Source organism: Ambystoma mexicanum, chromosome 1p (genome assembly GCF_040938575.1).
Source record: "Ambystoma mexicanum isolate Mex_15411 chromosome 1p, UKY_AmexF1_1, whole genome shotgun sequence".
Taxonomy (NCBI): domain Eukaryota; kingdom Metazoa; phylum Chordata; class Amphibia; order Caudata; family Ambystomatidae; genus Ambystoma; species Ambystoma mexicanum.
In genome coordinates, this window is record NC_090921.1 from 91,735,288 (window position 1) to 91,746,495 (window position 11,208).

Below are 11,208 nucleotides of genomic sequence, written 5' to 3' on the forward strand. Positions count from 1 at the left end.
TCCCCCCTGGGCACAGTGCCTGCGCACAGTGCCAGCAGACCAATTGCCACGCCTGAGCATCAAATGGACCCCGACCACCTTCAGATACCTGGGAGTGGACATTTATCACGACACCACGGAAACACATAGGCAACACGCAGGCAGCCCTGGACAAAATTGGGAACGCCATGAAATTTTGGCAGACTTTACCGTTTGCTATGATAGGCCGTGCAGCCTTATTAAAGATGACGGTCCTGCCCCGACTCTTATATTACTTCACAAACATCCCTTACAACATACCATGGGCCTACTTTAAACACCTGCACACCATGGCGAGAACCTTCTTGTGGGAAGGGGGAGAAACAGGGTGGCACTAAACACACTACAAAGGGGCTATGAGTGGGGGGGCATCAAGGTCCGGGACTTTGAGTACTATTACTTAGCAGCACAGCTCCAATTTATGGTGTGATGGCTGGGGGAAGAGATTTCCATAGATGCAATACTTTTCCGGCCGAAACTCCAGCAATACTACCTGAGAGAACTCCTATGGTTAAATGCCGCCCAAGCCAAAGACCTTCCCAACATGGCCAATTTAGGCCGAACAGTATGGAAAAGAGCCTGGAAGACACAAGGCACGCAAGACCCTTGCTCAAGACAGATCCCCCTGGCGGGATTAGTTGATACCCGAGTGGCGAGCCTGACCCCGTATAGAACAAAATGGGAAGACAAAGGAGTAGCCCAAATAGGGGACTTGTGGCGTGAAGGACAATGGGTCGAATTCCAGTCCCTGGTGGACGAACAGGATGTACACAAAGGCCAATTCATCCTGCACAATAGCCTAGTGCAAGCAATAAAGAAAAGGTGGGACACTATGCCAGAGACAGAGGACACTGAAGGAGCGTTGGATGCATGGTACGATGTTTCTGAAGGGGGACACACCGTGTCCAGACTCTATGAGCAACTACTGGGAACCACCAACAAAAAGACACTGAAAGCGCGAGCGAAATGGGAGGAGGAACTTAGACAACCCTTCAAAGATGAGGAATGGAACGGGATCCTCCAGTACACGTAAAAAGTCTCCAGGAACGCTAGGTTCAGGCAGCTGCAAATCTATATAGCACATAGAGCCTATCTAACTCCCAAGAGAATGTCGAGGATGGGAGATTGACAGACCCGGTGCTACCCGCGCTGCAAAGAAGAACAAGCTGACATGCTTCACATGTTCTGGTCGTGCCCGAAGATAATAGACTTCTGGAACATGGTAAAGGAAAGGGCGATGACAGCGAAAATTCACATGTCAGCTGGGTCGCCGGCGTCTTATATTCTGGGCATGTTCCCGAGGGGAGACTGGCAGATGTTGCGCGTGGCAAAAATGAAAGACTTGATGACAATATTGGTGAAGCGCCGCATAGCGATGGCATGGAACAAGAGCGAAGGCCCCTCGAAGGAGGGCTGGAGGGCCGACCTGCAAAAATGGGCAATAGCAGAAACAGCAGTCTGGACGAGAGCCACGCAGAGGAAAGAAGGCAACAGCGGGGCCAGACTATTGGCATGGAACACCCTGGTGCAAGACCTGTTCCGAAACAGAGACGAAGACAGCACGAGCGACCCAGACGACTCAGGAAAAGAAGAAGTTGACCCGCTCGCGCCTGGGGGCAATATATAGACCAGAGAAGGGCAAACAACCGGAAAGGAGAAGGCCTGGCCGTGACCAGTGCGGACAACGGACAACGCAGATTTCACTTGGAAGTGCCAGCATATATACTCATGGACAAAGGAGAAGACACCCCCAGAGAAGAGAAGGGGGTAGCAGGGAGGGCTGTTTCTCCACCATAAACCTGACAACTGTTGTGAACCGGTCCGAGGAGGTGATGGACCACGGACATACTGCTGCTGCCTTCGGGGGAGGGAGGGGGAAGGCGGGGGGAGTTGGGTAATTGTTCTTTTCCTTTCTTTTGCCTTCTCTCTCTTGGTTCTTTTTTCTCTTTGTTGTAAAACCAAAAAAAGAAGTTAAAAAAAAAAAAACAATTGATTGGACCGCGGAGAGTCTGTTAGGAAAGGAGAGAGATGGAAAGATGCGCCTAAGGGTTTTAAAGGTGGTAGTGGCAGGATTTTGAGACATTGTTGATGTGGCGCGAGAGTGTTAGATCAGAGTCAAGGATGCATCCAAGATTTTTCACTGATTTGCAGGGGGTCGGTGAGCTGCCCATGGCGGGTGGCCAGGGTACTGGTTGCGGAAGAAGCTCGGAGTTGCCACATACCATGATTTCAGTTTTGGAGGGGTTTAACAATAGGTGGCTTTGGGTCATCCAGAGTTCTATGTCGAGGAGGCAGGAGGCCAGGTCAGGTCGGGAGTTGGGATTTGAGTTCATTAGTTTTAGAATTAGTTGTGTCATCGGCGTAGTTGTAACACAGGATGTTGTGTGAACGAGCTATTGGAAGGAGGGTGATCAAGTAGAGATTGAACAGGAGTGCAGATAGGCATGCTCCTTGTGGGACTCCCGTGTCGACTGGTCGGGCTTGGGAGGTATAGGAGGAGAGTATTGTTATTTGGTACCTATCTTTGAGGAATGGCGCTATCCATTCAAGAGCGGTTCCACGAATTCCTAGGGAGTGGAGGCGGTCTAGGAGGATTGAGTGATTGATTGTGTCAAAGGCGGCGGATAGGTCAAGAAGGATTAGAGCCACGCATCCTGCGGAGTCTGCCGTCATTTTAAGGTCATCCCAGATTGAGGTTAGGGTGGTTTTGGTTCCGTGACGGGCTCTGAAACCTGATTGTGCAGTGTCTAGGAGATTGTTGTCTTCGACAAAGGCATTTAGTTGGGAGTAGGCGGTTCGGTCAATGAGTTTTGCAAGGAATCTGGTGTTTGAGATGGGGCGGTAGTTTTTGGGCTGGAGAGGGTCGAGAGAAGGTTTTTTAATCAGTGGTTTGACATGAACCATTTTGAATGCGTCCGGAAAGATACCAGAGGAAAGGGAGGCATTTATGATGGATCTTGCATGTTCTCCTATGCAGGTGGAAGCGAACATTTCTTTGAGGGTTGTGGCCGGGCAAGGGTCCAGGGGGAGCCAGATGGTTTGCGGGCAGATAGAAGTTTGAGAAATTGCTCTGGTGATATTGGACTAAAGGATTCGAACGTTGGTTGCATAGCGGTCGCTGGTGGGGGTTTGGCCGCTAAGGTGGGGGTATTGCCTGGTGGATCTGAGAGAGCCAGTTTGGTGGCTAGAGTATTTGTTCTTTCGAGAGCTATGGTGTAAAAGTGGAGGGAGAGTGAGTCACACAGTGATTGAGAGGGGGTCGGGACGGTCGTGGTGCAAGCTGGTTTGGTGAACTCAGATGATTTTGTGGAGTTCCTTGCTTGGGTTTTCACAGTTTACGATTCAGGAGTTGTAGTGGGCTTTTTCTGCTTTTCGGATTGCGGCCTTGTACTGATAGAGGTGTCGGGCCAAGATGGCCCTGTTCTCCTTGGTTTTGTCTTTCTGCCATTTGCGTTCTAGGTATTTATATAGTTGTTTAGTGGTCTTCAACTACGGAGTGAACCATCTGGGGAAAAGGCCACGGCGGGATGATGGCTTACAAGGGGGTGTGAGCAGCATCAGAGATGCGTTGAGCCATGAGTTAAAGGCTTCGGGGGCTAGTTGTTTAGTCAGCTGGCAGGTAGGTGGTGGAGATTGGAGGAGTGTGTCGGCTAGGTCCGGGACGATTATTAGTTTTTTCCAGCATTTGCGTAGATTTGGTGGTTCAGATTCAAGTACGGGGGTAGGGTCGGGTGAGTGAATGGCAAAAGAGAGAATGAAGTGATCGGACCAGATGATTGGGGTGGGGGGGTTTAAATGAATCCGTGTGTTGGAGCTAAAGATAGCATCAAGAGTGTGTCCTTTATAATGAGTCGGGCCATTTATGTGGGGTTGGAGGTTAATTGCGTCTAAACCGTCAACCAGAGAGTGTGTCATAGGGTTGGTGGGGATGTCAAGCCAAATGTTGAAGTCTCCAAGAAGGGTGAGGTTGGGATGGTTTAGTTGAAGGGTGGCGATTGAGTCGCAGAGGTTGTTTGAGAATTGTCTATCGTAGCCTGGGGGCCTGTAGATTATTAGGAAGCTGTGCAAGAGTGACGGGGAGAGGGATAGTTTTACGAGGAGTGATTCGCAGGAAGGAATGGAAGGTTGGTTGTCGATGATTGAGGCGTGGAAGAAAGACTTGTAGACGAATGCGACTCCCCCTCCTCTAGAGGGACAGTTCAGTGGGATGAGGGAGTAGTCAGGGGGGAAGGCTTCACTGGCGATTGGTGCGAAGTCGTCAGAGAACCAAGTTTCGGTGATGAAAACCAGGTCTGGATTGTCAGAGGTGAGGAGGTCAAAGATGGAGAATATGTTTTTTGCCATGGATCGGGCATTAAATAGGATGCAGTTCACGTCGGCAGGCGAGGTAGGTCTCGGGGCTGGGGCAGAAGGGGGTAGTGGCGGAGAGAGAGGAAGCTGGGGAGGGAGGGGGTGGGAGATGATTGGTGGGAAGATTGGGCGGGCAGAAGGATTGGCGGGCTTCGGGCGGGATTGGGTGGCTGCGTGAGTTCGGATGATCGGGTTTGGCTCAGGGGATTTGAAAGTGGGGTGTGGGCGGTTAGGAGTTTCCATTACAGTTGATGAGAAGTCGAGGGAGAGGGGTTTCAGGACAGGCGAAGCTACGGGGGACGGAGGTGATTGGGGGAAAGTGGAGGTGGGTCAGGACAGGGGAGGCGAGGAGTGCTGAGAGATTGAGGGGGACCAGGTGCGATTCCTCTTTAGTTTCCTTGTTGCGATTGGAGTGTGAGAGGGAAGGGGGGTCAGAGGAGGAGAGGGATGCGGCTTCGGTTCTTGCTAAGGCTAGGCGTGCAGTTTTTAGGGACGGGAAAGGGTGTGTTCGGGGGGGAAGGTGGTGGGGTTTTGTGGGCAAGGCAGGAGGTGGATGCTTGCAGGGCAAGGTGTGCCCGCTGAGATAGTGAGGGGAGAGGGCGTGGTTAACGTAGGCTGGCCGGTGGTGGGGTTCGGGGGAGGAGTGGTCTTCGAGTGGTTGGCTCGCCATCATGCCCCTCTGGCTTGGTGTTTGGAGAGTGGAATGGTAGGGAGTGCAAAGGAGGGTGGGGTGATTTGGGAAGGGGGAGGTATGGGGCAGAAGGTACACCGGGAAGTGAGGACAGTCCACAGTGGTCGTTTCCGACAGACTCTGTTGGAGTGGGTGCACTCATGCTTAGTACGAGCTGTTAGGAGTGGTTTCAATTGAAACTTAAGTTTATTGGGTTTTATAGTTTATAGATATTAGGCCGTTTTGGGGTGTAGCTAGACCCTAGGCTATGCTAGTTAGGCAGTCTATTTAGTTGTAGCTACAGCACAATTACGCAGTTGGAAGAGTTTTTAGTGGGCTGGCATTCCTTTAATAAGCTGGAATATGGGTAAGCTATTTAAGGAGTTGAATGTAGCAACGCTCCAGGTATGGTTTTAGTTGGACTTTTAGGTGGAGTTTAGGGGGGCTTTCTGATTGTAGTTCTAAATTCAGTGGGAGCTCACTATTAGATACACTTCCTAGTTCAATTTGCAACGAGATATTAGACTGTTGGGTGCACTACTGGCTTCAACTGTACACGGAGATGATGTTAGGGTATTAGGTACTATTAAGTACACTACTAGATTTGGTAGAGGTGGTATTGGGTCTACCTCTAGATTACGTTTTGGATAAAAGGGATTTTAGGCTATTAGGTACAGTACTAGATTCTACATTATACAGATTATATTAGACTATTAGGATATTGGGCACACTTCTAAGTGCAATTTTCTCAGAGAGGCTATTGTACAAAACTTCTGAATATAAACGTAGGCTATTGGGTACACTTCTAAAAGCAACTTTCCCAGAGAGGCTATTGGGCCTAACTTCTAAATACGCACATAGGCCATTGGGTACATTTCTAAATGCAACTTTTCTCAGAGAGGCTATCGGGCACAACTTCAAATGCAACTTTTCTCAGAGAGGTTATTGGGCACAACTTCTAAATACACAAATAGGCTATTGGCTACACTTCTAAATTCAACTTTCTCAGAGAGGCTGTTGGGTACAACTTCTAAATGGAACTATTCTCAGAGAGGCTATTGGGTACACTTCTACTAAATGCAACTTTTCTCAGAGGCTATTGGGCACAACTTCTAAATACACACATAGGCTATTGGGCACACTTCTAAATTGGACTTTTCTCAGAGAGGCTTTTGGGCACAACTTCTAGATGCACACACAGGCTATTGGGTACACTTCTAAATGCAACTTTTGTCAGAGAGGCTATTGGGCACACCTTCTAAATGCAACTTTTCTCAGAGAAGCTATTGGGCACACTTCTAAATTGGACTTTTCTCAGAGAAGCTATTGGGTACACTTCTAAATGCAGTTTTACTCAGAGAGGCTATTGGGCACAACTTCTAAATACACACAGCCTATTGGGAACACTTCTAAATTGGACTTTTCCGACAGAGGCTATTGTGCACAACTTCTAAATGCAACTTTCTCAGAGAGGCTATTGGGCACAACATCTAAATTGGACTTTTCTCAGAGAGGCTATTGGCGCAACTTCTAAATGCAACTTTTCTCAGAGAGGCTATCGGGCACAACTTCTAAATACACACATAGGCTATTCTGTACACTTCTAGATGCAACTTTAACATGCAAAGGACAGAGTTACTGAATGCAAATATAATGAATTTACGGTGGTGATGCTTTATTGGATGAGTGGTAGGGTAGTATGGCCTGAAGTAGTTGCTTCTGGCCCCGCTCTTGCCACACTTGTTGGCTTCTTGCTTCTCCTGCGGATACCTGCAGATACGATTGGGAGCCGTCCACTGTATGAGCCGTCCTTTGCCTCGGGTCCTTAGCCGATGGGCTGTCGGGCAGGAGGCTGCCCTGGGGACGGTCGGTAATGGTCTGGGTTAGATGGTGCGAGGGCCAATTGGAAGGTTGGTGGGCGGGTCGGGAGGCGGGAGGGAGGTGGACTAGGAAGCGGGAGTGGCAGGGAAGGAGAGCACGGAGCTCACTAGGCGGATTTCTAATCTGCTACAAACAAAATGCCCGCAAAACTACAGGCGCTGCTGCAGGTGCACACTCACCGAGCTCCTGGATGGAAGGGGAGCCGGTGTGGGTACACGAGTCGGTAGACTTGGAGCAGGATGGAGGATGGCCAATTGGAAGGGTGGTGGGCGGGTCGGGAGGCGGGACGGAGGTGGACCTGGAAGCGGGAGTGGCAGGGAAGGAGAGCACGGAGCTCACTAGGCGGATTTCTAATCTGCTACAAACAAAATGCCCGCAAAACTACAGGCGCTGCTGCAGGTGCACACTCACCGAGCTCCTGGATGGAAGGGGAAAGAGGGATGGTACAGTGTCGCGCAGAAGAGCTGGTTGGGTTAGAAGAAAACGTGGTGAAGAAAATAGATGCATGGTGTAGGAAAATATGGAATAATAATGTACATGCTTAACCTGCATAGATGTTTCATAGCCAATGGGACAGTGGTGCCGGGGATGAATACCGGCTATAAGAGGATGATGGGCATCACACCATTGCAGAAAGCGACCGCAACAGTGATGGATGTGTAGTGGGCATGCGAACAAGAGCGTACGCCTTGTTACCACCAGAACAGAAAGGTGTATGCACAATGGTAACCCGTTGTGCCTCATGCAGAGTTGATGCCACTTAGTGAACTATCAACCCGGAAATGGAAAAGGCCAGCAGAGACACAAGATGAGCAACCAAAAACAACAAGGAGGAAAAGGTGGAGTAGTTACTTATTGGCAGAACTCACCCAGAGCTTAGAGGACATTCCATCCCATTTAAAATTGTTTAGCAAAGAGTCTATGTTTTGACCTCTTTCCTGCTTCCTGGGGTACAAACAGCCGCTAATGCAAAATGGATTCAAATAACACGTTATGAGCTGCTTCAACTGGGTAAACCAATCGAAAAAGGATTGAATGTGGTACGAGAAGAGCTCCAGGCATTGTGTTTGATGGCCCTCCAGAACCGCTATATTCTTTACCTTATGACTGCAAGGAAGGCGACGTGTGCACAAGATTGGAAGCCCATGTTGCATGGCAATAACCGCCAATGATGCAGCCAACGGAACACTTACAGAGGCTGTCGAGAAGATTAGAACAATACATGAGAAAATGATAAAGAGACACTGTGGAGGAGGTTGCAGACATGACCTGCACCCCTGCCCCTCAGTTCGATCTGCCAGGAAGGTACCCGCCAAGGGGCGTGACGTATGAAGAGCAAATGAACCAACAGAGAGCCACACTGGGACTCTTGCCCAGTATACATTAGGAGATCCATGCCAGTTGAAGTGCCCATAACAAGACAACCCTGGGCAGCGCGGTACCCTATCAGACAGCCATACCAGCCGCTGATACGAAATGAGGAGTACCTTCATGCGGTCCACGAAGAGACCCCAAAAGCCTTAATGGAAGGCCAGGAGAAATGACATAAGTGCCTGAACAGACTCGCAAATGAATAAACGTGGCTATCGAAGATAAACACGCCAGTGCAAGTAGCTACGAAAATAAATATGTGTTGGACACAGAGAAGAGACAATGTTAAAACTTAAGGAAACGGTGCTGCGAGACAAGATGGAAGCAACCGTTCTGTTAAACGTGTGTAAATAGGCTTGAAACGCAAGATGCTAAGAAACCGATACTGCTTTCAATGCTTAGTAGAATAATAGAAGCGGCATGCGCCGACTATATATCTACCTCAAGAAGCACATTATACAAGTGCGACTCCATTTTGTAAAAGCAGAAATGTACCTAGGCATCCAGAGGCTTGACAGGCCAAGTTTTCGAAACACAGCCAAAGGCGAGAGAAGGAGCGGAATCGAAACTCAAAGAGCGGCTCATGCCTAGGAAATCCATGTCAACCAGAAAAGGGGAGGAGAGCATCAACTCGCAAGAATCAGGCTCTGGAGCATACCAGCTCGCCCGTGAAGGTCAAGATAAGAAAGGCCCATACAGGTGGCAGAGCCGAAGCAGAATTAAATGCAATAAAAGCTGGAAACTGAAGCAGATTCATGGTGAACAGACACGTGTCCAGCCAGGCGCGAAGAAGTACCACCACCTGAGGTCATCCAGAACCCGAGGATGCCATAACTTTTCCCGATAAGAGACTACAGTTTCGAGGCCATCTTTAGCCAACTAATTGCCACATAGCCCTAAAATACTGATTGATAGAAGGGGGGCAGGGCGAAACTTGGGACACCAGGCAACTGGGTTTCCATTCTGCATGCTGCCAATTAAAATGGGGATTTATGTCTAGGGGTGTAACCCGCCCAATCACAATAGACCAAGTAATCTAGGGTCCTAAAGCCAGTAGAACCAATGAGACGTTGTACTTGTAGTGACGTCTATCACGAGTAATGTAGAGGTTTGGACATAGACGCCCACCCGATAAGAGTTATCCAATCCACATGCTCTGTTACCGTATACAGATATAACACCTATACTTAAGTTACCTTTCCTAACCAATTATATTGCATAATGATTTTTGTAAAGTTAGACGTCAATGATGACAAGTTTTATGCATAAAAGTGGCTGTTCAACTGAAGTTCGAGGAAGTCGGGGCGAGAGAGGTGATTGGAACTCTGCTGATTTCCATTTGTTTTCCCCGTTTGATGTTCTTGCCATTAAACAGACTTCCCTTTGGCAACTTACTGAGTCCTCATTATTGAGTTGTGCTGGAGTATGCGAGTCCTGCAACCCCTGTCCTCACATGGTGCAGCTATCTTGTCTTACAAGCTCGGGAGGGCGAGTACTGACCTATGGGCCCGTCAGTAACTTTCTCCCCTCACTGAACACTTGGTAGCGTGAGGATGGTTTCGGCCATCGATTATTGATTATCGATTGATAGTTATAAGACACCTTCAGACCGACGGCACGAAGAAACTCTGGGCCCTCGGTAAGATCACGAGTCCTTTCACCATTCCGACTGAGTAGACTGAGAAGCTCCCCATGGAAAATGATAGAGTAAAAGTTTCAAAAATCTGCAGTGGGTCTGAAGGAACCCGCCTTTCCAAGCATAACCCTTCTCATTCCCATGGGCGGCGGATTGGACAAAAACCTTAAAAGCAGGAAGAGGAAGGGGCGGTGGTCCCAGAGAGGAAAAGATGCAATCGGTGAGTGAAACAACAAACTCGTTACTTTGGGAAATGTCTCATAGGCATTAGAGTAAGTAAGGGAAAGGTAACGGAGGATGGCAGAGAAAAATAAAGTAGGTAGAAGTAGAGAAGACATTATATATATATATATGGGATACATTACTCACCGTAATCGTATTTCTGATGCTTGTATCTGCTTAGATTCACATGCTGTGCATAGGCCGACATCTAGTGGAAGCTGCGGAGTATTACAGTTTGTTTTTCGAAACTCGAAAATGGGCGTCGACACAGGCGTGCCAGTAATACTATCCCTAGTGTGAGGTCCACTGTACCCAAGATCCCTCACGCGTCTAGGATCCTCAGATTGTATTTTTTCTGACATGAGGAAGCATGAGGAGTAGCGTGAGTACAGATAATCCAAGCAGATAGACAGAAAGGTAAGACTACAAGCAATCATGCGCCTTCTCTCGGAGGGGAGGAAGGGTGGGTCGCATGTGAATCTAAGCAGATACAAGCATCAGAAATACGATTACGGTGAGTAATGTATCCCTTCTGAGGCTTGTGGAATCTGCTTAGATCACATGCTGTGCATAGATTAGCGAGCAGTACCAGAAGAAGGAGGTGGGATGTGAGAAGGGTCATGAGCAAACAGGTGTCTTAGAACCGCTTGTCCCACTTGTGTATCTGTCTTGGAATGAGTGTCAATGCAGTAATGCTGAGTAAAAGTGTGAATAGAGCTCCAAGTAGCTGCTTTGCAAATGGTGTCGAGGGGAACATTTGCAATGAAAGCCAGAGTGGCCCCAATGCCTCTAGTAGAATGGGCCCTTGGCGTAAAAGGCAGAGTTTTTTCAGAAAGAGAGTAACACAGCTGTATACAGTTGATAATCCACTTCGAGATAGCGCCTTTAGAGACGCGATCCCCCTCTCTGCCTGTAGCTACGGAGACAAACAGTTGATCTGTTTTCCTTAGCGGTCTGGTTTTATTTACATAGTAGAGGACCGCCCTACGCACATCAAGGGTGTGTAGTTTCACTTCAGCTGAGCTTTGCGGGTTCTGGAAGAAAGCCGGAAGCTCGATGG